Here is a 27379-nt window from a genome sequence, read left to right as displayed (position 1 = left end):
GGTCCTTGCGAAAAAGAAATATAATTGCAAAATTAAAAACTCAGACGCCAGGCACTCAGGGCAGATTATCCCTGCCCCACACAGACTCTGATGGAACCAGGCGCAGGTCAATGACAGGCAGACCCCTCCGACCCCAGCCCCCCCCACCCTCACCACTTCCAGGGTGAAGGTTACGTCTAACGATCAGGTTTCAGAGGCAACCGCCAAATGCCAGCCACCAGGCAACTGGGGACAATGCGTGAGCAGGAGAAGAGCCTGCCGACCTCCTCGCTCATTGCGGGAGCGTCCCAGGCCCTGCAGCCACCACCTTCGCTCCTGCTGCTGCACCCCTCAGCCCCAGCTTCTGAGCCGATTTGGCCTTGGAACCTGCTGCACTGGCACCACCAGCCATGACGACCCTGCTGCCCTCGTCCCTGTGCCAGAACTGCTACCCCAAATGCGAGGCCACCATCAACAACCAGATGGTCCTGGAGCTCTACGCCTCCTACATGTACCTGTCTGTGGCCTCCTATTTCAGCAGCCACGAGGTGGCCTTGAAGCACTTCGCCCGCTTCTTCCTGCAGCAGTCCAGCCAGGAGAGGGAGCACGCGGAGAGGCTGATGGAGCTGCAGAACCAGCGCGGGGGCCACCTCCGCCTGCCCAACACCAGCAGGCGTGACCGCAACCGCTGGGAGAACGGCCTGAAGGCCATGGAGTGCGCCTTGCACCTGGAGAGAGCGTGAACCAGAGCCTGCTCGACCTGCACCAGCTGGCCACCAAGATGAAGGACGCCCACCTGTGCGCCTTCCTGAGCAGTCACTGCCTGCAGGGGCAGGTGGAGTTCATCAAAGAGCTGGGGGACCACATCACCAACCTGCGCAAGATGGGAGCCCCGGAATCCGGCCTGGCAGACTACCTCTTTGACAAGCTCACCCTGGGCGACAGTGACAAAAAGAACTGAGTCTGGACTGCCTGCCCCATAGCCACTGGATGACTTCCCCTGGTCACCATGCCGACCAGGCACATTGCAGTATTGCCCTTGCTAAACATTCACTTAAGTTTTTTTCCTTCCAATTTACCATTTTTTCCAACAAAGTTGTCAGTTCCTAAATATATAAAAGTCTTTCCTTCATTAGTGTGTGTGTGTGTGTGTGTGTGTGTGTGTATGTGTGTGTGTGCGCGTGTGTGGTTGCGCAAAACCCTCACCTTTTAAGTTTTAAAACAGGTCTCCAGTAGCCTCTACACTGATCCATGTCCCATCCACATGCAGCTCCCAATCTCCGTGGATGGAGAGGGAAGGTACTCCGTGGGACCCTGGAAAACACAAAATAATCTTCCCCTTATTTACACTGTGGTAAATGGAGGTGGGGTGAGGTGGGGCCCTGTTGAAGGTGGGTGCAGGTGAATTAGTGAAAGTATTGAAACATGGCCCGAAAATCAGGATTCCAGTTGCCTCTGGGGAAGAAATGAAGTGAATGGGATTGGGCGGGGATTAAAATAAAGGTTGTCTTCAGCTTTACCAGAAATGTTTATGTCCATGAAATTATGCAGATGGTAATGTGAACTCTGGGTAGCAAGATGGATATTTTGGAAGTCTGAATGGTAGAGTGTCTCTTTGACAAGCTAACACTGGGCAACACTGATAATGGGAATGAGCCTTAGGCTGCTTTCCCATAGACAGGGGGCTGACTTACCATAGTCACCAATGCCTGGCTTACACGTTACAGGTACAGAACGTCCACTTATGTATGTTTTCCTTCATCTGTATCGGGTGTGTATGTGTAATTTCAGATTGTACAACATAATGGTTAGATATTGATATAACTATTGACATGATGTCTGCTATGTCTAGTTACCCTGTGATACCATACAGCTTTATTACATTTTTCTATTCTGTACCATACATTCTCATGACTGTTGGTAGCTGCCAATTTGTACTTCTCAATATCTTCATCGTCTTCCCCCAGCGCTGCCAACCCCTTTCTATCTGGCAGCCATCAGATTTCCTTCTGTGTGTATGAGTGTGTTCCTACTTTATTTTTTTTTTTTTTTTTGTTTCCACATATAAGTGGAATCATGTGGCATTTGTCTTTCTGTGTCTGTCTTATTGCACTTGTCATAATAACCTCTCTATCCATCCATGTTTTCACAAATGGTGGCATTTCATTTCTTTTTATGGCTGAGTACTATTCCAGTATATATATGTTGCACCTCTTCTTTATCCATGGACATTTAGATTGCTTCCATAGTCCATATCATGGCTATTGTTAATAGTGCTGCTATTAACAATAGGGATACATACATATCTTTTCTCATATGTGTTTTGGTATTGCTGGGTCATATGGAAGTTGTTTTTTAAATTTTTTAGGAATCTGCATGCTGTTTTGCATAGTGTCTTCACCAGTTTGCAATCCCACCAACAGTTTTCGAGGATTTCCTTTTTGCCACATCCTCGGCAACACCTGTTGTTTGTTCATTTATTGATTATAGCCATTCTAATGGGTGTGAGTTCAGAGGTCACTGTGGTTTTTAACTTGCATTTCCCTGACCATTAGTGACCTTGACTGTCTTTTCATATGTCTATTGTCCAACTATAGATCCTCTTTGGAGAAATTTCTATTCAGGCCTGCCCATTTTCTAATTGGATTTTTGTTTGTTCTTAGTTCTATGAGTTCTTTATATATTTTCAATACTAATGCTCTATCATCAGATGTATCATTAGCAAATATCTTTTCCTATTCAGTAGGTTGTCGGTTCATTTTGTTGATGGTTTCTTTGCTGTGCAAAAATATTTTAGTTTGATGTAGTCCCAAATGTTTGTTTCTTTTGTTGCCCTTTCTTGAGAGGACAGCTCTAAAAAAATATTACTAAGAGCAATGTCAAAGAGATTACTGCCTGTGTTTTGTTCGAGGAGTTTTATGGTTTGCAATGTTATGTTTAAGACTTCAATCCATTTTGAGTTTATTCTTGTATATGGTGTTAGAAGGTGGTCTAGGTTCATTTTTTTTTAATGTATCTGTCCAATTTTTCCAGCATCATTTATTGATGAGACTGTCTTTACCCCTATTGGATACTCTTGCCCATTTTGTCATAGATTAATTGACCATAGAGGCATGGACTTATTTCTGGGTTTTCTCTTCTGTTCCATTGATCTATGTGTCTGCTTTTACGCTGGTGCCATCCTGTTTTGATTACTAGTGTCTTGTAGCATAGTATGACATCTAGTAGTGAGAGGTATGAGGTCTGACAATTAAGTTCACAAACTTGTTGTAATGATGTTGCTAACCTTTTTTGATGTCAGAGGGATTATTCATGATTAATTTGTACCAACTGAACAAACAGTTAACCAAGTTTACTATTTGGAAGTGCTGAAAAGGCTGCATGAAAAAGTTAGACGACCTGAACTTTTCACCAACAATTCATGGGTCTTGCATCACGACAATGCACCAGCTCATACGGCACTGTCTGTGAGGGAGTTTTTAGCCAGTAAGCAAATAACTGTATTGGAACACCCTCCCTAGTCACCTGATCTAGCCCCCAATGACTTCTTTCTTTACCCCAAGATAAAGGAAATATTGAAAGGACGACATTTTGATGGCATTCAGGACATCAAGTGTAAAATGATGACAGTTCTGATGGGCATTCCAGAAAAAGAATTCCAAATTTGCTTCGAAGGGTGGACTAGGCACTGGCATCGGTGCATAGCTTCTCAAGGGGAGTACTTCAAAGGTGACCCTAGTGATATTCAGCAACGAGGTACATATCACTTTTTCTAGGATTAGTTCGTGGACTAAATTATCTGACCTCATATATCTCCAACCTTGTTCTTTTTTCTCAAGATTTCCTGTTGTATGGATGTTCTGTGGTTCCACATAAATTTTAGGATGATGTGTTCTAGGTCTGTGAAAAATGCCATTGGTACTTTGATACAGATTGCATTGAATCTACATGCTTTGGGTAGTATGGACATTTTAACATAAATTTTTCGTATTCATAAGCATGGAATGTACTCTTTCTTATTTGTATCCTCTTCACTTTTGTCTTCAATTTCTTTTAATTTTCCAAGCACATGTCTTTACCTCCCTTGTTAAATATATTGCTGGGTATTTTTTTATGCAGTTGTAAATGGGATATTTTCTTCATTTGTCTTTCCTATATTTTGTTATTGGTGCATAAAACTGCAACAGAATCCTGAATATTATAATAGTTTTGGATCCTGCTACCTTGTGGGTTGGTGTGGCCTGTTTGGATTCATCTTCTCTGGGACTCTCTGTGCTTTTATATCTATTTCCTTTACCAGGTTAGGGAAGTTTTCCATTATTATTTCTTTAAATCGATTTTTAATCCTTTGCTCTATCTTCTCCTTCCACTACCACTATTATGTGAATGTTGTTATGCTTAATGTTGTCCCAGAGGTCTCTTCAACAATCCTTATTTTTTGAAATTCTTTTCTTCTGTTCCGATTTGGGTGTTTTAAGCTACCTTGTCTTCCAAATTGCTGATTCCATCCTCTGTTTCATCTGGTGTTACTAGAGGGTAAGGGTGAAGGGGGGTGGTAGATGAGGGTAAAGGGGATCCAATATATGGTGATGGAAAGAGAACTGACTCTGGGTGACGAACACACAGTGTGATATATAGATGATGTAATACAGAATTGTACACCTGAAATCTACGTAACTTTACTCACAATTGTCACCCCAATAAAGTTTAATTTTTTAAAAAAGAGCATCCTTTAATTGTTGCTGCAATTCACTGTTCAATCTGGCCCAAACTATGTTGGTTTCCTTGCTGCATGTAACTGATGCCTGATTAGCTTTCTTATCTTTCACAGCAGACCTAGGCATATATAAGGCTGTGATGCAAGAACAGCAGCTAAGACACCTTTCTTTTGTGCACATTCATCAACATCTGGCCTTAAGTCATCTTCTGATCTTAAGTTCTTCTTTGAACAGGTTTAGCTGGTGGAGTAAGAGTTGGTGTACCTTTGCTCACATTAGCGGGAGCACTAGCAGCTTTCTTTTCTTCCCTTTTACTAGTGTCTATTTCGGCAACTCGAAGAGAACTTGCAGGATCAGAAGCTATTTCAACCATCAAGACCTCTGGATGTTTCTCAGCTTCATTACCTTACTCTTTATTTACATTTGATGCAGCAAATACTTCAAATTGGCTGAAATCTGCAAAGTTTGGTTGTTCTGGTATCTGTTGAGGTGAGGTACTGGTATGAGTTATTAGGCTATCGGCATCCACTGGGCAATGCACGACAGGACCAGGAGCCTGTGAGGTCTGTGGTCTTGGAGTCACTGCAGGAGGATGGGCTACAGCTCCAGCCTGTTGTTGATTCATGGTGACCATACAGATCCGATTCGTAAGTGTGGATGATGATCTAGAATGAGAGGGTTGTAGCCTTGGAAGGGGAGGGGGTGGTGCAGTGCTATCAGGAGACATTCCTGAGTCCAACCTTTAATGAGTTCCGTTGTTCCTGATCTGTTCTGGGTCTGAAATGAAAGAGTCTGAACTACTGTAACCATTGGCTACAGTATTTCCAGAAGCAAATTTCACAATGAATTTATCTTACTTTCTTCTGAAAGGCCAGATGTTTTCACAGGTAATGGGCTAGTGGGATTAGTATGATCACTGCCAGTTCTTTTACGTTCCATTTCCTGAATGTGGATTTTGCTTGGAGTCATCCGAATGGGAACTGGATGAAGAATAGCAGTATCAGGGTCAACTGGTGTAATGTTGGGATCGAAGTGGGTCAGAGTTTGTGAGCTTGAAATGCGTTCACTAAATGTCTCCCACTGCCCACTGCTCTGATTCATCTCCAGCCAAGTCTGGCTCAGTGACGATATTGACGGTGACTTGCTTGGAGGTGCTTCTGCAGGAGAGCCTGACTCACCTACCTCAGCTGTCTGATCCGCAATGTCTGTTGAATCTTCCAAATCAATTAGTGTGCGCATTAAACTTTCAGGGAGTTTTTCTGTCAGTCATAGCTATTCTTTCTAGCAACTACCAGGTGAAAAGCAGCACAAAACTCATCCCATGTCAATGCTACATCTTTACCAAAGCCTGAGAGTTCCCAAACATGAGTAAGTTCAAGTATGGGAAGCTCTGATTTTGTAAAAACAAAAAACAAAACAAAACAAAAAACCCCCAAACACTCTAGCTGCAGATCCTGGAATAAATCCATTTAGATCAGGCTGAATGGTTTTACATTCATGTATGCAATACTATCTTTGTCTGTTATTTTCTAGGGATCATAACAACTGGATTGCCTACAAATTTCACTGGCAGTTGTAGCTGATGCTACAGTTTATGCTGTTGTCTGATCCTGAACAGAAGCAGGATGTGTAGTTAAAAGAGTACTGGTTGGTGGAGTATCTGCAAAACTGACCCAGTTCTCTTGAAGAGGAGGTTGGGAATGCCCTGACCACACTTCATCACCAGCAGAAGAACCTGATTGTGCTTCACCAAAGGGAGATCAAAATGGCCCTGGTCCTGCACAAGGCCTCCTACTATTTCCTGCACTGGGGTGACGGTTGTGCTTCTTCCTCCTGTGTGGAGAAATTGGTGGGGACTGCTGTGGTGAAACTACTGGAGATGCAGGTTCCTATTGATCTGCAGAGGTATGAGACTAGACAGCGTCATGACTTACAGATCCCCTTTCCACTTGCCCGCTGCCAGGTGGTGGGGGAATTATACCAGAATAAGACCCTATTTTCAGAATCTGAAGACTATGTGGCTGCATGACAAGATTCTTGTTCATTCTTTGAAGTGCCAAATCTTGGCAGATGAAAGTCCTTGACTGTATTCATACTTCCCATTCAAAATGGAACCACAGTGGGTAACAGCTACCAGTTTCAAAACAATACAGAAATGACTTCTTCCAAAATAACCAAGTCTTGTTGCACCACAAAGCTCCATAACCTGCCGTACTACATCGCTGGGGAGCTGCGCGGCTCAGAACAGCTCCAGCACTGGTCCACTTTGGCCGCCACCCTCTTGGTGCTCTCCATGTCGTAGTAGAAGAGATCCAAGTAGTATGTCGGCTCTGTGTCGCTCAGTGTTAAGCTTTAAATGTTCACCTCTGGCTCACAGCGGTTCTGCCCGGCAAACAACACTCGGGGCCAGGCCCCAGGACAGTTCGGGCTGCATATTGCCCAGCTTTCTTCTCACCGTCCCCTCCCCTGAAGCCGCTGGGAGCCCCAGCTCTGGCCTTACACATGCACGGGTATGTCAGAGCGACAGGGCAGGAAGGTCACGAAGAGGGGGTCTGGCTGGGCTCTGCGCCGCTGCTTGAGAGGCCCGCGCAGCCTCAGGATCAACGAACGCAGTGTGGGTCAGGGCTTGGGCTCTGCTCCGTTGCTGCTGGGGGGGGGGGGTGTGGGGGTGTGGGGGTGTGGGGGTGGGGTGTGTGGGGGTGTGGGGGTGTGGGGGGTGGGGGGGTGGGGGGGAGAGGCGAGGGGCACGGCCCGCGAGAGGAAGGGGTAGACTCTGCCACCGCCCCCACCGTGGCTCAGCTCGAGCCTCCCTGAACAAACGTTTATTCTCAATAAATGAGTTTATGCTGTGGAATCAAAGTTAAATAAGGCATGGACATGGCCCAGTTAAACCAAATATATTAGCACTTTACCAATTTTCTAAAAATAAAATATAAGTCCAATAAGATTTTAATAACCAATTAAATCAAAAGTACATACAGATAGGCAGTGTTTTCATTTATCACTCTCTACTTTATAAAGAGGTATGCTACACAGTCATTTGAGAAATTTGCCCAAATGGGAATGAAGCCATTTTTAATAAGGTATGAGGAAGAATGTAGGCTAGCTATTCTTCAGGTCAGAACAGTGGACTCTAACCAAATCTAAAGCATAATTATAATGACAATCATCCGGGTAAATTATGCTATCAAAATAATGTATTAAAGAACTTCCTCTTTCAGATAATGAGGGATGTTACCTGAGAGAGAGAGAGAGAATTTGAGGAAGAACAATAATACAATGTGATTAACAGATTAAATTTTAGCAAATAAGGTTACTCATCTGTTTACATATTTTATGCTGTTGTTGCCTGGAAACAGAGGAGGCACTTGAAGGTATGTTTCACCAGTGTGGATCACACAAGAGTCTTGTAAGGGGCTAGTTTAAAAACATCTTTTCTTTTAAAAACTGGAAAAAAAATTATTTCTGCTGTAATTTAAATCTGTAAGAAATTTATAGGTAAAGGTAATCTAAAAAAAAAACCTAGGGTAGTCTTAAAAGCAACTCTTTAATTAAGAAAGCTTTTAGAGTATCACTGCTTGCATCCACTAATAAAAACAGCTGGCACTTACTGAGAACTCACTATGTATTAGGCATGAGGTTAAGATATTTACATGATACCTCACTTCCTCCTCACAACACCAGAGGTAGTGCTATTTTTACCCCCATTTCACAGATGATCACAGTGAACTGAGAGAGAGACATGAATTCCCTAACAACTTAGTAAGTGGCTGAACTTAAATTTAAACACGTGCAGTAGAACTTGAGGACTTGTGCACTTAACCACTAGTCTACATGGTAATGAATAAATGTGAAGTTTACAAGCTCTATGAGTGATGATAACGTGACAAAGTCTGCTGCAAGAGGTCAGTAGGAAAGAGATCCTACAAGCCTGGTTAACAGAAATCTCAGTTCATTAATCAATTAAGTACCAATAATACAAACTGATATGGCCCATGGCCTGAAAATTCAAAGAGATTTCTGGAATTATTCTAAGAAGGGCAGTAAGTTTAAACATAGAATCTTCTGCTTTGTGTTAATGCAATGCACAGGTGTAAAAAGGTGAACCCTGGCTCTGATTGGGCAGAAGTCAGCTGCTGGGATCTTTTGAAGAAATTCATTGGAGATATGAAATATAAAGAGAAAGATGAAATGTAAATAGAAATGGATTATTTTAAATGGCTAGCTAATAGAATAAGCATATTCAACCAATGAATATAATGCTTAGTAACAAATAATTACAACAAATGAATTAGTATTGATTTTCTAATTCAACATTCTCCAATCAGTACAGACTATGATTACCCCATGGCTACCAATCTGAATCTCATTTTTGAGAAAAGTTTTTCAATCCCATTCACTGCTCTAGAGGCCGCTAATAAAGCACTAGAAAATGGCACATCTTTTTGCTATATTCCTCCAAAGTTTGCTTTCCTGGTTCTAAACATCATAGAAAGAGTGGGAATGGCAGGTCCCAAGAGTCCTTGTTAGCCAATGAAGTAGGAGAGGATAAATTTATGATGGAACACAAGTTAAGTGCTTTCTCTTAGAATGCCCCTAAACCTTTTGCTTCCTGCCAGAGAAAACAGAAGTCTGTACTTGAAGGAAACTGGCAAGCCAGGTGAAGGGGGCCAGGAAATCTAGGATATAGGTGATGAAATCCTTTCAACTGTCCATATTGGGGTCCAGACAGAGCAAGAGGAATGTGTTTCCAGCACTTGCTGAAAGATTCAGAGCGGAGAGACAATAACAGGAGTGAGGAAGAAGTTCAAAAAGAGTGAAAGATGGAGATGGAGGCAGTGCTCTGACCTCTGAGAAGTGTAAAATTGATCATGAATAGAAGGAGAAAAGTGGAGATCACTGGAGTTAACAAGGATTGGGAACTGAGGGAGGAAGCTATCAGAACTGTCATTAGTGTGGAGGTTGGTCACTCAAATAAAGCTTTGTGATATTAAACATAACCAATGATACTACAAACGTGCTAATTTAATGAAACAATCACATTAGGAAAATATTCAAATAAGTTGCTCAAAAAATCATGCAGATGATTAAGTCAAACGAGGTGCACTTATACACATAAATAACATTTGAAAATATTATATATGCCAGGTACTCAGCACTGAGTCGCCCTCCTCCCCCAGGCTGGGATGGAACCTGGAACACGGTAATGGTACGCTGCCCACTCTGGCCTCCCTCCTCCCCCCTGGCCCCATCACTTCTGGGGGTAAAGGTCACGTCCAACGGTCACACCTCTGCTCGCTGCCTGGCCCTGGAGCGCGATCTCCTCCAGCCGCCATCCTAGTCCATCGGGGAGCCCCCGAGGTACCCGCCATCGCCACTGCTGACTCAGCCTCTGGCCACCCTCGTCTACCACCATGGGGAATCTCGGAGGCCATAAAAGCCACCGCCGTGGCCCCCGCCGCCGCCCGCTCCACAGCCCCCCTCCCCATGACTTCTTGGCCTTCAATTTCGGAGGGCAGGTGCCACCAGACATGTTGCCTGTGCTGCCAGGCATGGTGTCTGTAATGCCACCCGTGGCACCTGTGCTGTCACCCGTGGTGCCTGTGCTGCCACCCATGGCGCCTGCACCCACCGGGCTGCCCTCGCAAGTGCAGCAGAGCTACCATCCCAACTGAGAGGCCGCCATCAACAACCAGATCAACCCGCGCTCTACGCCTCCTCCATGTACCTGTGCCTGTCCTTCTACTTGGACCGCCAGGACCTGGCCTTGACGCACTTCGCCCCCTCCTTCCTGCGGCAGTCCGGGGAGGCCAGGGAGCACGTGGAGAAGCTGATGCGGCTGCAGAATCTGCGCGGGGGGCGGGGGGCGGGCGGGGGGCGGGGCGCATCCGCCTGCGTGGTATCAGGAAGCCAGACTGCAACCGCTGGGAGAACGGCCTGAAGGCCTTGAAAAGCACCTTGCACCTGGAAGAACCCTGAACCAGAGCCTGCTCGACCTGCACCAGCTGGCCACCGAGAAGAAGGACGCCCACCTGTGCGACTACCTGGAGCGTCATTACCTGCACGAGCACGTGAAGTACATCAAAGGGTTGTGGGGCCACATCACCAACCTGCGCAAGATGGGAGCCCCGGGATCCGGCCTGGCAGACTGCCTCTTTGACAAGCTCACCCTGGGTGACAGCAACAAAAAGAACTGAGCCTGGACTGCCTGCCCCGTAGCCAGGGAATGACTTCCCCTGGTCACCATGCCGACCAGGCACATTGCAGTATTGCCCTTGCAAAACGTTCACTTAAGTTGTTTTCTTCCAGTTTTACCATTTTTTCCAATAAAGTTGTCAGTTCCTAAATATATAAAGGTCTTTCCTTCATTCGTGTGTGTGGGGGGTAGGGGGTGCGCAAAACCCTCACCTTTTAAGTTTTAAAACAGGTCTCCAGTAGCCTCTACACTGATCCATGTCCCATCCACGTGCAGCTCCCGATCTCCGTGGATGGAGGGAGAAGGTACTCCGTGGGACCCTGGAAAACAAAAGAATTCTTCCCCTTATAAACACTGTGGTATTTGGGGGTGGGGTGAGTTGGGGCCCTGGTGAAGGTGGGTGCAGGTAAATTAGTGAAAGTATTGAAACATAGCCTGAAAATCAGGATTCCAGTTGCCTCTGGGGAAGAATGGGATTGGGCGGGGATTAAAATAAAGGGGGTCTTCAGATTTATCTGAAATGTTTATGTCCATGAAATTATGCAGATACTAATGTTAAGTCTGGGTAACAATATGGAGTTTTGGAAGTGTGAATGGTAGAGTATCTCTTTGGCACACTGGGCAACACTGATAATGGGAAATGAACCTCAGGCTGGATTTCCCGTAAACAGTGACTGACTTACCATAATCACCAATGCCTGGCATACACGTAGCAGGCATAATACATTCACTTATGTCTGTTTTCTTTCATCTGTATCGTGTGTGTGTGGGAGAGGGGGGTTGTAGGCAGAGTTCAGTTTGAATCTTCAGACTAGATTCTGAATGTTTGCTTAGGAAGACAGCCTTTGTTGAAAACCAGTTCAATGACTACATTATTGAAAATGATATGGCTGCTTTCTAGACCTTTCCTGAGCCTGGTTTTATTTCTGCCTTTCCGTTTCATGTATCCAACTTTGATTTAGTTTTTGTTATTTGCTACGGAGAGAACCTAAGTTAATATATGTTCTTAGTATCACCACACCTTTACCAGGCTCCACTGCAACTATTTACAGTGGAGTAAATGGCTTTGCAGGATAATAAATGACGCTTTTCTCTTTATCTTTAGTACAGATTTTACTTAAAAGAAAAAAGACCAAAGGATGAAAGGGATAAGATAAAAGCAAGTCCCTGGATGGAAACACAGACTAGTGAAGTCTGCTACTGCAGGCATCTCTTCTCAGCTGAAAATGTTTTTCTCTTAATTTGCAGGTTTTTCATTCCTTAAACCAACCTTTCTACCGTGTGTCCCCGAAAATAAGACCTAGCCAGGCAATCAGCTCTAATGCGTCTTATGGAGAAAAAATTAATATAAGACCCAGTCTTATTTTGCTATAAGACTGGGTATAATATAATATAATACCCAGTCTTATTTCACTATAAGACTGGGTCAATATAATATAATATAATATAATATAATATAATATAATATAATATAATATAATACCGGGTCTTATATTAATTATTGCTCCAAAAGACGCATTAGAGCTGATTGTCTAGCTAGGTCTTATTTTTGGGGAAACAGGGTAAGACTGAGTTCAGTATCAGCCAATGCCACAAAATATTAGCAGGAAGTCAGTGAAAAATGGATCTCTCTCTCTCTCTCTCTCTCTCTCTCTCTCTCTCTCTCTCTCTCTTTCTCTCTGTCTCTCTCCATACACACGCACGCACACACACACACACACACACACACACACACACCACATACACACGCGAGGTCGGACAATTATGTTCTCGAACTCATCCTAAAAAAAGTGCTACATACCTCCTTGTTGAATATCACTACAGCCACCTTCGAAGTACTCCCCTTGGGAAGCAATGCACCAATGCCAGCACCTAGTCCACCATTCTATGCAATTTTGGAACTCTTTTTGGAATGGCCATCAGAGCTATTGTCCTATTACCCTTGATGTCCTCAATGTCATAACAATGTCTTCCTTTCAGTATTTCCTTTATCTTGGGGTAAACAAAGAAGTCATTGGGGGCCAGGTCAGGTGAGTAGGGAGGGTGTTCCAATACAGTTATTTGTTTACTGGCTAAAAACTCCCTCACAGACAGTGCGTGTGAGCTGGTGCAGTGTTGTGATGCAAGAGCCATGAATAGTTGGTGAAAAGTTCGCGTCATCTAACTTTTTCACACACTTTTCAGCACTTCCAAATAGTAAACACCAACTGTGTGTCCAGTTGGTACAAATTCATAATGAATAATCCCTCTGATACCGAAAAATGTTAGCAGCATCATTGAAACAAGTTCGTGAACTTAATTGTCAGACCTCGTTTATATACATATATGTGGTATTAATCTGATTAGCAGGATTTTTTATTTAATTTTTCAGTTTTTGTTTACACTAGGAATTCTATGTCTTTATTGTAAAAATATACATTGTAAATTAATAACATGGGGAGAAATATTCAGCATTTCCCAAACATATAATAAGAGGGTCCCCCCCCCCCACTCCCAAGTCTCACAGAACCATATTGCCAAGAATAAAACTTTGGAAGCAATGTTAAGAGATCTCATGTGTGCTGTTACAGAAGCACATACCTGGTAGCTAAACCTCATTCATGTTCACTAAAGTCATTATGAGAAATGGGAAGCTTTGCTGTAAAGGTTCCAGCACAGCAAACTTCAGGACAATACATGTAATGTAGGGCCCTCACCATGAGAGTGGGTAGAGATCACACAAGTCCCTTTGTTTCATAACGAATAGCTGCTAACACTATAATTTTCCAATTTCCATTTTTTAAATTAATGGCTTTCTTGGAATGATAACACTGATGTTTTTTCCGGTACTTAAAGTTTAGAGAAAGACTGCTCAGTAACTTATATTCTTCACCTCCCTCTACCTATGTATTCATCTCACCAGCAGAAGAATTCTTCATTTTGATTTTCCAGACTAGATTCTTGAATTTTGATCAGTAACACACCTTTGGATGAAAGGCAGGGTATGCCTGCATATTTTTGTAAATAAGAGGCTGAACTTTCTCTCAGTTCAGACATTTAACCATGAGAAAAAAATAAGGCATATATGGTACAAAGTGTTTTATTAATAAAAAGTCCAGGATTGTTCAATAAATAAATAATGAGTAATGTGCTTAATGTGCAGCATCTTACACTTGCACCTTTTTCCTCCAATGGGATCATCAACATGATTACCTACACCGTTATTTGATTTTGGATGAACACCTGATTGCAATGCATTCCTCTCTGGGTTCCTCACAGGACTTATCAAGTCCTCTTCTGCTGCCCAAAGCACAAGATGCAAATCTATAAATTGAAATGACACCAGTCTCAAATAGCAGCCCCTGTGAGACAATATCTAACCATGAATTCTTGAAGATGTTAAAATTTAAAATTTAAATGTGTTCCCACAACGACTCTCAGGTATCAACTCCTGTGACACCAATGAATTGGATAAGGTGCCTATTTTATTCCTGGGTAGATAGCAACAGAATATAAAACTATTATTGTCTCAACATGGAAAATGTGCTATCATTTTCATAAATGGTTATATCACACTAGAAAATAACAAGGTGATTAAAGAAAGCTTCTCAACAAGAATAGCATTTGAGTCTGACCCCTCTTACTAACCACAACTTTCATTTGTCTAAGCTTTGTCTGCTTAATTTGATTCAAGAAGTATTTATTTTTTTCTTATGAACAACAGAAATTTATATTTTATATATTTTTTCAATTACACTTGACGTTCAATATTATATCAGTTTCAGGTGTACAATATAGTGGTCAGACATTTCTATAACTGATGAATAGAAATGTCACATCTAGTTGCCCCCATGAGGCCATACAGAGTTATTACAACATTTTCCTATGCTGTACTTTACATCCTGTGACTCTTTTATAACTGCCAATTTGTACTTCTTAATCCCTTCATCTTTTCCACCCAGTCTTGCCAACCCCCTCTTATCTGGCAACCATCAGATTTTCCTCTGTATCTATGAGGGTGTTCCTGTTTTGTATGTTTGTTTGTTTGTTTTGTTTTTTAGGTTCCACATATAAGTGTAATCATGTGGCACTTGTCTTTCTCAGTCTGACTTCTTGTACTTGGCACAATAACCTCTAGGTCCATCCATGTTGTCACAAATGGTAGCATTTCATTCTTTTTTATGGCCAAGTACTATTCTATTTTATATATGTAGCACATCTTCTTTATCCATTCATCTACCAATGGACATTTAGGTTGCTTACATATCCTGGCTATTGTAAATAGTGCTGCCATGAATGTAGGGATGCATATATGTGTTTTAGAATTAATGTTTTAGATTTTTCAGAAAAATACACAGAAGTGGGATTGCTGGGTCATATGGTAGTTGTATTTTTAATTTTTTGAGGAACCTCCATACTGTTTTCCATAATGGCTGCATCAATCTGCAATCTCACCAACAGTGCACAAGGATTCCCTTTTCACCACATCCTCGCCAATACCTGTTGTTGATTTATTGATGATAGCTATCCTGATGGGTGTGAGATAAGAGCTCACCGTGATTTTAATTTGCATTTCCCTGATGATTAGTGATGTTGAGTGTCTTTCCATATGTCTATTGGCCATCTATAGGTCCTCTTTGGAGAAATGTCTATTCAGGCCTTCTGCCCATTTTTTGATTGGATTTTTGTTTGTTCAGTGTTTAGTTGTATGAGTTCTTTATATATTTTCGATACTAACTCCCTAACAGATGTATCGTTGGCAAATATTTTCTCCCATTCAGTAGGTTGTTGGTTTATTTTGTTGTGGTTTCCTTTGCTGTGCAAAGCATTTTAGTTTGATGTAGCCCCAAATGTTTGTTTTTTTTTTGTTGCCTTTTCCCAACGAAGCATCTTCAAAAAAATATTACTAAGAGATATCAAAGAGATTACTGCCTGTGTTTTCTTCAATGAGTTTTATGATTTGGGATCTTACATTTAAGTCTTTAATCCATTTTGAGTTTATTCTTGTATATGTGTAAGAAGGTGGTTTAGGTTCATGTTTTTTTCATGTATCTGTCCAGTTTTCCCAACACCATTTATTGATGAGACTGTCTTTAACCCCATTGTATATTCTTGCCCACTTTTTCATAGATTAACTAACTGTATATGCGTGGGTTTATTTCTGGGTTCTCAATTTTGTTTTATTGCCCTATATGTCTGTTTTTATGCTTATACCATTTTTTCCATAATGTTATTGGTTCCTAAATAAGGTTCTTTCACTGATTCATGTGTGCAAAACCGTCACCTGTTAAGTTTTAAATCACATATCTAGGAGTCTGTACACAGACCCATGCCCCACACACATGCAGCTCAGAATCTCTGTGGATGGAGGGAGAAGGTTCTCTGTGGGACTGTGGTATATACAAATTATTTTTATTAGTTTCAGGTGTACAAATCAAATGTAATAGATAGACATGTACACCCTTCACAAATACCATATGATCTCACTTATATGTGGAATCTGAAGAACAGAATAAATGAGCAAACAAACCAGAAATAGTCTCAGAGATACAGAGAAAAAACTGATGGTTGCTAGTTAGGAGAGGGGATCAGGGAGAAGATGAGGGAATTAGAAAGCACAAATTGGTAACCAGAAGATTGCCACGGGGATATGAAAGACAGTCTAGTATACACAAAATTAATTGTTACCTTATAAACAGTGGTTTTCAGTGGGTAGTCTGTGGCCCTGGTGAATGTACGTGCATGAGCATAGTAAAAGTGGTAAGCATGGCCTAAAAATCACAATTGAGTTTGCCTCTGGAGAAACAATGATAGGAATGGAATTGGGCAGGGATAAAATAAAGGGTTTTTACATTTTACCTGAAATTTTTTAATTTACTAAAATATGTAACTGTTAATGTTGTTAACATTAATTTGGTAGCAAAATGGAGACCCCAGAAACCAACTTGACATAATATACCTTTGAGAAGCTCACCCTGGGCAGCAGTGATCATGGTAGTTGGGCCTTAGGGTGACTTTCCCATAGACACGAGTGTAACTTCCCATAGTCACCATGTCGCTCATGCATATTGCTCTTATAAAACATCCAAATATAGTTATTTTGCTTCAATTGCACCCTTTTTTTGTATTAAGGTAACATGGTACCCCAAACCCAAATTACATCAGAAAAGGACTGAAAAATGTAAGGTCAAAACTAAAGGTCAAATTTCTGACACTCAATATTAAGTAGAATAACTTTCCCTGAATACAAAGTCAGTGACTTGCTGCTTTGAAGAATGTAGTGGGTGGGAGATAGTTGAAGCTGGGAGAGCAGTTAAGAGACCTTTCGGCTGGTCCAGATTAGAGACAATGGTGGTTTGTACTGTGGTGGTGACTGAGGAAATGAAAAGACGTGACAAATTCCAGATGGATTAGACAAGCTTACAAGATCTGCTTATGAACCAGAGGTGAAGAATGAGAAATGAGGAAAATAATCTGAGTTCTGGTGTTTGGACTTGAACAGCTGGGTAGATGGTACTGCTATTTATTAATTTGGGGACATTTGGCTACAGGCCTATCTGGGGTAGTAGTGTAGGAATGGTATATCATGTAAAATCTGAGATGCTTATTAGATGTCTAAGTCGAACTATCATACAGATAATAGCTGGAAAAAAATGTAGTTGAAGCTCAATTGGGATGTTAGGTTTGGGAATATACGAGGTGTGAGTGAAATATACAATGAATGTTTAAATTTAAAAAATTTATTACAGTAAAAGACACATTGCCATTAATCCCCCTCAAAATACTCCCCCTAACTTTGAACACACTTATCCCGTGGTTCTTGGCACTTTCTGAAGCAGTTCTGGAAGTCCTCTTTCATGAGTGTCTTTACTTCATCTTCCATCATGACAGTGCACCACATCACACATCGCTTCTGGTACAACAATTTCTGTCAAATAAAAACATTATAGTGTGTCCTCATCCACCTTATTCACTGGATCTGGCACCATGTGACTTCTGGCTCTTCCCCAAAGTAAAAATGACCATGAAAGGTAAATATTTTGAATTGATTCAGGACATCGAGGCAGCCATGTCAGCACAACTAACGACACTCACGAAAGAGGACTTCCAGAACTGCTTCAGAAAGTGGCAAGAACGATGGAATAAGTGTGTGTGAGGTGAGGGGGAATATTTTGAGGGAGTTTAAATGGCAACGTGTCTTTTACTGTAACAATTTTTTTTTTAATTTAAATATTCACCATGTCTTTTGATCACACCTCTACATAGGGAGACATTGTGACTGAGTAAGTTCACCAGAAAGAGATTGTAGAAGGTGTGTGGCACAGCCATGCCCAAGCCCAGGGCAGCTAACGTTAGAGAATGGGTTGAGGTATTGGAATACCCAGAGGATTGCTGTCCCCACCTGGACCATGACCTCATTCCAGACAGTAGCCATTTATGCTCTCAGTCTATCCCCAAATCAGCTTGATCCTGACCTCATTGTGGCCTCTGGTTACTTCTTTCAGGATGTGGAGAAGATTTAACCTTTTTTCCCATCTTCATGGCCACGTATAGAAAGAAATTACTTCCATGTAGAGAGCAGATTCCCAAAGGAAATGATAGACATGCATTTGAATGTTTTTCTTTTTTCATGTTCCCCTTTCGAAACTTCCTCTTTCTCAGTCCATTCACTATTTAACCACATGAAATTTTCACCAGTGCCATTTGTTTGAGAAAAAAAAATACACAAAACATTGTGTTTCTTCTGTAATGTATGGGTTACAAAGATAAAGTTAAAAATTATAGACTTTGTGTCTTATATTCAAAGACACATGGGTAGTTTTTAAAAGCCAGCAGATGGCTGTGAAGCTTTCAGTAAAATATAAACAATTTTAAGTAAGCAGTAATTGTATTCCATATTTACCCATACTGTGCTTCAACACTTTCTTAAAAATGGTTCTGAGTTCAGTTTCCGGGAAATGCTATTGATCCTTTACTCTTCTTAGTCAAAATTTGTCTTTTCATTGTATTGCCTTCTCTGTCTGCTCTGAGGACATCTCCTCTTTATGATTTGTCTCAGACCTTACAGGTGTAGGTGTAGGTGTGTGTGTGTGTGTGTGTGTGTGTGTGTCTGTGTGTGTATGCATGTGTGTGCACATGCATGCTAATATTCCGTTACTTGTGGCTAACTTAACATATGCAAGAGAACTACAAGAAGGTGGTTTTTAATCTCACTCAGAGTTAAATCTTGTTTTTCTTCTTTTTTGAATACCCAGTATAGTAAGTGCACTCTAGATGTGAGGTACCATTTCAGGTTCTTTCCAGACATTGTCTGTGTTGTTGTCACATCAACCTTCTAAAATACGGATCCTCCCTACTTTACATATAAGAAAATGGATTCAGAGTAGTGTCATTTTCTGAGACAGCATGGCTGGTAAGTGATAGGGCTAGAATTATCTGGCTTCAGAAGGGAATAAGCTTTGCATATTTTCTGCTCTGCTGTCACCTCAATTCCTTGCACTATGTAATCCGTGTTACATAGGTGATTTCGTTTAGGCAACAATCCCGTGGGATGAGTCTCTTATCCTTGTTTTATTTTTTAAAATGGCAATTAGGGGCCGGCCCAGTGGCTCAGGTGGTTGGAGCTCCGTGTTCCTAACACTAAAGACTACTGGTTCGATTCCCACATGGGCCAGTGGGCTCTCAACCACAAGGTTGCCAGTTCGACTCCTGGACTCCTGCAAGGGATGGTGGCTGCACCCCCTGCAACTAACAAGGGCAACTGGACCTGGAGCTGAAGGGCACCATCCACAACTAAGATTGAAAGGACAACAACTTGACTTGGAAAAGGTCCTGGAAGTACACACTGCTCCCCAATAGAGTCCTGTTTCCCTTCCCCAATAAAAACTTTAAAAAAATGGCAATTAGTTTTGTGGGTGGTGTTTGCATGTCCCTTTCAGGTGTTCAGACTACTCAGAGTCCATGTTCTCTCTTGCACCCAGCCCTGAATGACCTATTTCACTCTTGGTGTTCATCAAACACACAGGTCCCTAATCCTCATCTGTATCTCAAATCAGTTGCTCTCTACTTTTAGGTCACAGTCAGACTTCTTGAAAGAGTCACCTGTACTTTTTTGTTTCCCTGGAGGAATGAATTTATTTGTGTTAAGTTTTACAAGCAGTAATACATCCACAAGATTCAGAAAGCAAAACATATAAAAATATTTATGGTGAATCATTCACTCTGTCACTGTCCTTAGGTTCCCAATTGTCTCTACCCAATGGGTATTTCTATGTAGGGATAGGCCTTTGGACTTCTAATTTAATATATATGGAAGCATACAATATGTATTCTTCGTGTCTGGTTTCTCTCACTGAGCGTGATGTTTTTGAGGTTCATCCATGTTGCAACATATATTTGTACTTCTTTTTTTTTAATTGCTGAATAATATTGTACTGTATGGATAGATCACTTTTGTTATCTATTCACTAGCTGACGCACATTTGAATTGTTTCTATTTTTATTTTTACTTTTTTATTAGTTTCAGGTACACAAAAAATTCAATAGACATTTCACCACTCACAAAGAAATAAACACCCTCCCCCAATCCACTGCCCCTCTGACATCGTATATATCTATTACAATTCCATTGACTCTATTACCTATGCTGTACTCCATATCCCATGACTATATATATTACAGTTGACATACAGTATTATTCAGCTTCAGCTTCAGGTGTACAGTGCAGTGGTCAAGCATCTACACTGTCCATGAAGTGGCCTCCCTAATAAGACGTGTGCCCATCTGACACCCTACAAAATCTTTACAACATTATTGATTATATTCCCCAAACTGTCTTTCATATCCCCGTGGCAATATTGTAGTTACCAATTTATGCTGTCTAATCCCTTCCCTTTCTCCCTTATCCCCACCCCCCTCCCATCTAGAAACCATCAGTTTTTCCTCTATATATCATAGACTACTTCTGTTCACTTTGCTCATTTATTCAGTTCTTTAGATTCCACATATAAGTGAGATCATATAGTATTTGACTTTCTTCAACTGACTTATTTCACTTAGCATAATGTTCTCTAGGTCCATCTATACCATTGCAAATGGTACGATTTCATTCTCCTTTATAGCCAAGTAATACTCCATTGTATAAATATACACAGTTTCTTAATCCAGTCATCTAGTGATGGGCATTTGAGTTATTTCCAAGTCTTAGTGGTTGTAAATGGTGCTGCAATAAACATAGGGGTGCATATGTTTTTTTGAATTAGCATCTAGGATTTCTCTGGATATATACCTAAGACTGGAATCACTGGGTCATAAGGTAGTTCCATTTCCAGTTTTTTGAGATACCTCCATACTGATTTCCACAGTGGCTGCACCAATCTGCAATCCCACCAACAGTGCACAAGGGTTCCCTTTTCTCCACATCCTCACCAGCACTTGTTTGATTTATTGATGATAGTCATTCTGACATAAGTGAGGTGGTATCTCATTGTGGTTTTTATTTGCATTTCTCTAATGAATAGTGAGGTTGAGCATTTTTTCATATGTCTGTTGGCCATCTGTATGTCCTCTTTTGAGAAATGTCTCTTCATGTCCTGTGTCTATTTTTTAATTGGGTTACTTGTTTTTTGGGCGTTGAGCTGAATGAGTGTTTTATAAATTTTGGATATTAACCCCTTATCAGATATATTGTTGAAAAATATCTTCTCCCATTCAGTAGGCTGCCTTTTTGTTTTATTGGTGATTTCCTTTTCTGTGAAAAAACTTTTAAGTTTGATGTAATCCCATATGTTTGTTTTTTCTTTTACTTCCCTTGACTGAGGGGATATATCAGTAAAACTATTACTCAGGGTAATGTCTGCAAATTTACTCCCATATTTTCTTCTAGGACTTTTATGGTTTCGGGTCTTACATTTAAGTCTTTAATCCATTTTGAATTTGTTCTCGTATATGGCATAAGGAGGTGGTCCAGTTTCATTTTTTTGCATGTGTCAGTCCACTTTTCCCAACACCACATACTGGACTGTCTTTCATGTAAATTCTTGCTTGCATTGTCATAGATTAAATGACCATATATGAATGGATTTATTTCTGGGCTCTCTATTCTGTTCCATTGATCTGTGTGTCTGTTTTTATGCTAGTACCATACTGTTTTGATTACTATAGCTTTGCAGTATGATTTGATGTCGGGTGGCATGATACCTCCCACTTTGTTCTTATTTCTCAAGATTGCCGGGGCTATTCGGGGTCTTTTATGATTCCATATAAATTTTAGGATTATATGTTGTATTTCTGAGAAAAACGTCATTAGTAGTTTGATAGGAATTGCGTTGACTCTATATATTGCCTTAGGTAGTATTGACATTTTAACTATATTAATTCTTTCTATCCATGAACATGTGTGTTTTCATTTATTTGTATCTTTGATTTCTCTCTTCCGTGTCTTATAATTTTCTGAGTACAGGTCTTTTACTTTTTTGGTTAAATTTATTCCTAGGTATTTTATTGTTTTTGAAGCAATTGTAAATGGGATTGATTTCTTGATTTCTCCTTCTGATAGTTTACTATTGGTGTATACAAATGCAACTGATTTCTGAATATTAATTTTGTATCCTCCTACTTTACTAAATTCATTTATTTGTTCTAATAGTTTTTTGGTGACGTCTTTGGAGTTCCCTATTCGTAGTATCATGTCATCTGCGTATGATGACAATTTTACTTCCTTCTTTCCAATTTGGATGTCTTTTATTTCTTTCCCTTGTCTGACTGCTGTGGCTAGAACTTCTAGAACTATATTGAATAAAAGTGGTGAAAGTGGGCAGCCTTGTCTAGTTCCTGACCTTAAAGGGAAATATTTTAGCCTTTCCTCATTGAGTAAGATGTTAGCTGTGGTTTTATGATATATGGCCTTTATTATGTTGAGATATGATCCTTCTATTCCTACCCTGCCAAGAGTTTTTATCATAAATGGCTGCTGGATTTTGTGAAATGCTCTTTCTGCATCTATTATATGATCATATGATTTTCATTTTGTGAATGTGGTGTATCACATTAATAGATTTGCAGATATTGAACCAACCTTGCATGCCAGGAATGAATCCCACTTGATCGTGGAGTAGATCTTTTTAATGTGTTGCTGAATCCTGTTTGCTAGAATTTTGTTGAGGATTTTTGCGTCTATGTTCATTAGGGATATTGGCCTGTAGTTCTCTTGTTTTGTAATGTCTTTGTCTGGTTTTGGGATCAGAGTAATAGTGGCCTCATAACATGTGCTTGGGAGCTATCTCTCTTTCTAGATTTTTTAGAATAGTTTGAGGAGAATAGGTGTTAATTCTTTTTTGAATGTTTTGTAAAATTCACCTCTGGTGCAGCCCTCTGGTCCAGGACTTTTACTTGTTGGGAGCTTGTTGATTACTGATTCGATTTCTTTGGTAGTAATTGATCTGTTTAGAGTTTCTGTTTCTTCTCGATTCAGTCTTGGAAGACTGCATGCTTCTATAAATTTATCCATTTCTTCCAGATTGTCTAATTTGTTGCCATATAGTTACTCGTAGTTATTTTCTTAAAATTTTCTGTATTTCTGTTGTATCTGTTGTCACTTCTCCTCTTTCATTTCTGATTTTATTAATTTGGGTCCTCTCTCTTTTTCTTGGTGAGTCTGGTTAAGGGTTTGTCAATTTTGTTTATCTTTTCAAAAAACCAGCTCTTGGTTTCATTGATCTTTTGTGTTTTTTTTATTTCATTTATTTCTGCTCTGATCTTTATTATTTCCTTCCTTGTACTACATTTGGGCTTATTTTGCTGTTCTTTATCCAGTTTCCTTAGGTGTAAAAATAGCCTGTTGATTTCAGACTTTTCTTGTTTCTTTAGATAGGCCTGCATTGCTATGAATTTCCCTCTTAGGACTGCTTTCGCTGCCTCCCATAGATTTAGGATAGTTGTGTTTTCATTTTTGTTTGTTTCGAGGTATCTTTTGATTTCTTCCTTGATCTCATTATTGAGCCACTTGCTATCTTGGGATGTTGAAGTCCCCTACTATGATAGTGCTACTGTTGATCTCTGACTTTATGTCAGTCATAAACTGTTTTATGTATTTAGGAGCTCCTATGTTGGGTGTATAGATGTTTACTAGAGTTATGTCCCCTTGTGGGATCGATCCCTTTATAATTATGTAGTGCCCTTCTTTGTCTTTTATTTTGGTCTTCATTTTAAAGTCTATTTTGTCTGAAATAAATATTGCTACCCCAACTTATTTTCTTGTTTCCATTTGCATGAAATATCTTATTCCATCTCTTTACTGTTAGCCTGTGTGTGTCTTTTGATCTGAGGTGGGTCTCTTGTAAACAGAATATGCATAGGTCTTGTTTTCTTATCCACTCAGCCACTCTATGTCTTTTGATTGGAGTGTTTAGCCCTTTCACATTTAAAGTGATTATTGATAGGTACATATTTATTGTCATTTTGCTATTTGTATTTCTTGTCTTCCTTTGTTGTTTTCCCCTTTTTTTGTTTAGAATACTCCTTTTAACATTACCTGCAATGCTGGTTTGGTGGTAATGAATTCCTTTAGCTTATTCTTTTCTGAGAAGCTCTTTATCTGTCCTTCAATTTTAAGAAATAGCTTTGCTGGGTAGAGCAATCTGTTGTAGGCCTTTGTTTTTCATCACTTTGAATATTTCCTGCCACTCCCTTCTTGCCTGCAGAGTTTCTGTAGAAAAGTCAGCTGATAGTCTTACAGGAGTTCCTTTGTATGTAACCCACTGTCTTTCTCTTGCTGCTTTTAGGATTCTGTCTTTGTCTTTAACCTTTGCCATTTGAACTATAATGTGTCTTGGTGTGGGCCTGTTTGGGTTCATCTTGTTTGGAATTCTCTGCACTCCCTGGGCTTGTATGTTGATTTCCTTCACCAGGGTGGGGAAGTTTTCTGTCATTATTTCTTCAAATATGTTCTCGATCCCTTGCTCCTTCTCTTTTCCTTCTGGTATTCCTATGATGCGAATGCTGTTGTGCTTGATGTTGTCCCACAGGTCTCTTAAACGATTTTCATTGTTTTTTATTCTTTTTTTCTGTTATTCCAATTGGGTGATTTCTGCTATCTTGTCATCTAAATCACTGATCCGATCCTCTGCTTCATCTAATCTACTGGCGATTCCTTTGAGTGTGTTCTTCATTTCAGTTATTGTATTCTTTAGTTCTAACTGGTTGCTGTTTTTTATGATTATCCTTCTTTATGTTCTCACTAAGTTCCTTAAACATTCTTATCATCAATGTTCTAAACTCTGTCTCTGATAGTTTGGAAGCCTCTGTTTCACTTAGTTCCATTTCTAGAGGTTTGTTCTGATCTTTTATTTGGGACATGTTTCTTTGTTTCCTCATTCTGGCTGTCACTCTGTGATTGCTTCGAAGTATTAGTTAGATCACCTATGTCTCTCAGTCATTGCTCGGTGGTCTTATGTAGTATGTGTCCTTTATATTTGGATTGCACAGTCTCCCGATTCTCCTGTATTGTTTGTTCCAGAGGTGTTGCTTTTGTAGTTGATTGTTAATTGCTTTTGGCTTGTCAGAGGGTAGGATTGACCCTCAGGCTGATTAGATGGGAGAATTAGCTCTGCTCACAGTGTATGAGCTGCTGTGTGGACGTCGATCCCCTCAGAGGAGGTTTGGTCCCTGTGGGCTCTTGTGCCTGTGGAAAATTTCCTTTGAGAGTGCCTCTTGTAGGTTCAACCAGGTAGTTCTCTGGTTTGGTCTGACACTGGCCTCTGGCTGTATTGGTTCTGGTGACTCTTGGGCGGGGCTCTGACTCAGGGCCATTTCAGTCCTGTTACTGGCCCGTGGCTACCTGGTAGGTGCCTCAAAGCTGCCCATGCTGGACCTTGAGTCATGTGGGGATAGTCTCTGTGAACTGAGGCTGGCTGCCACCAATATTGGTCCTGAGGCAGTTTAGCACAAGGCCGAGCCCCCTAGGCCTATTGCCACCTGACGGTTGCCCATAAGACCCAACTATTGAAAGAGGCTCTTTAGGAGCGTGTGTCTGGCTGTTTGCCCCGGTTGAGGGTGCCCTGGGTGATGTGGCACTAGATGGGCAGGGTGGGGTTCATGTGAGTTACAAGACGTAATTGGTGGTTTTTAACACATTAACGCAGATTTGGATTTTACGCCAATACCTGGTCTGTGATCACCTTGTGCAGTGTCCCTAGGGGACTAAAGACAGCCTCCACCTCAAGGTCACAAATATCTGAGAGCTGCTCCCAAGTGGCTATGGTGCAGGTTTGGGGTCACTGAACACCATGAAGATGACCCGAGGGCTCTGTGGACCGTCTGCTGTTGTAAAAAACCTTTTCCACAGTTTGTGGGGGTGGGTCCAGTCACTCACGCCCCCAGAGTGCTGGCAATGCAGGTGTAGGTGGGTGAGGTAGTGTTACAAGTGGGTAAAGGTTGTGGTCAGTGGTTTCTACAAATTCAGTGTAGTCTCAGCTCCTGGACCAGTGCTAGGCTCATGGCAACTTTGCGAAACAAAAACAAAGCAAGGCAAACCAACACCACCAAAAACTATGTACAACCCCACAAAAGCATGATAAACAACGACCAGACAGGAGAAACAAAAATATACAAAAGAGACAAAAAGAGCAGAACAAGACAGAAAAACAGTAACCAAAGCAATAACAAGGGAAACAAACCTGGGAAAAGACAAAAACAAAAAGAAAAAAGATGAAAGAAAAGAAGAAAAAGGAACAAAAAGATGAAAGAGAAAGAAAAGAAAAAAGATTAAAAAAAGGAAAAAACGGTAATAATAAAAAAGGGGGGGGGGAGAAAAAAGAGAAGGACTAAAAGAAAAGAACCCCCCCAGCCCACTTCCCCAAAAAGGCTCTCTGCCACACTTTAACCTGCAGGCCACTTGTTCAGCAATAGAGTCTCCAGGAGACTGCATCAGCTACGTTGAGGGAAAGGGCCCAGCACGTTCAGCATGCTAGCCTCCCTCTCAGGCTTGCAGTGACCTACCTGCAATTGGCTGCCTGTGGACTCTGGGGCTGTGCTCACCACCAAAAATCCCCACAGGTGGCTCCAGGCTGTCCGCTGCTGCAAAACCCCGCTGTGGCCTTTTGAGGTCGGGGCCGGGCACCAGGGGCCCAGGGTGCCCCCTGGCACCTTGGAACTGGGGTAGGCACGCCCCCAGGGCACCATTGGGTGTGGTCAGTGGCCCCCACCAAGTCCGAGCAGCTAGTGCTCCTACACTGGCAACCAGCCTGCACAAATGCGCCATGAATGCCTTTGCCAGATCACGCCACTGAGCGGCTCCCAGCACAACACTCTCAGGAAAACTCTTGCCCATCCCAATCAGCAGCCCACAGATCAGGCAGAGCAGCCCCACAGCCAGGCACCACCCTGGCAATATTGCGCATGCAGTGTATAGAGTGGGGACCCAAGGCAGCATGCGTGTGCGCCTGCGTCTCAATCAGCAGCGGGTCAGAGCCAGAGCGCGCCCAACATTCAGGCCTCTCCCTGGCAACAG

At 41.4% G+C, this 27379-nt stretch overlaps 3 pseudogenes; 2 read left to right on the top strand and 1 right to left on the bottom strand.

Annotated features, from left to right (window-relative positions):
• The first annotated feature begins 389 nt into the window (after positions 1-389).
• LOC109442958 (ferritin heavy chain) lies at positions 390-940 on the top strand (annotated as a pseudogene).
• Positions 941-4694: 3754 nt separating this feature from the next.
• Positions 4695-7049, bottom strand: LOC109438364 (ralBP1-associated Eps domain-containing protein 1; annotated as a pseudogene).
• A 3062-nt stretch (positions 7050-10111) lies between these two features.
• LOC141569572 (ferritin heavy chain pseudogene) lies at positions 10112-10894 on the top strand (annotated as a pseudogene).
• The last annotated feature ends 16485 nt before the right edge of the window (positions 10895-27379 follow it).

This window comes from Rhinolophus sinicus, chromosome X (assembly GCF_036562045.2).
Source record: "Rhinolophus sinicus isolate RSC01 chromosome X, ASM3656204v1, whole genome shotgun sequence".
Classification (NCBI taxonomy): domain Eukaryota; kingdom Metazoa; phylum Chordata; class Mammalia; order Chiroptera; family Rhinolophidae; genus Rhinolophus; species Rhinolophus sinicus.
This window is presented reverse-complemented; position numbering and strand designations above follow the sequence as displayed.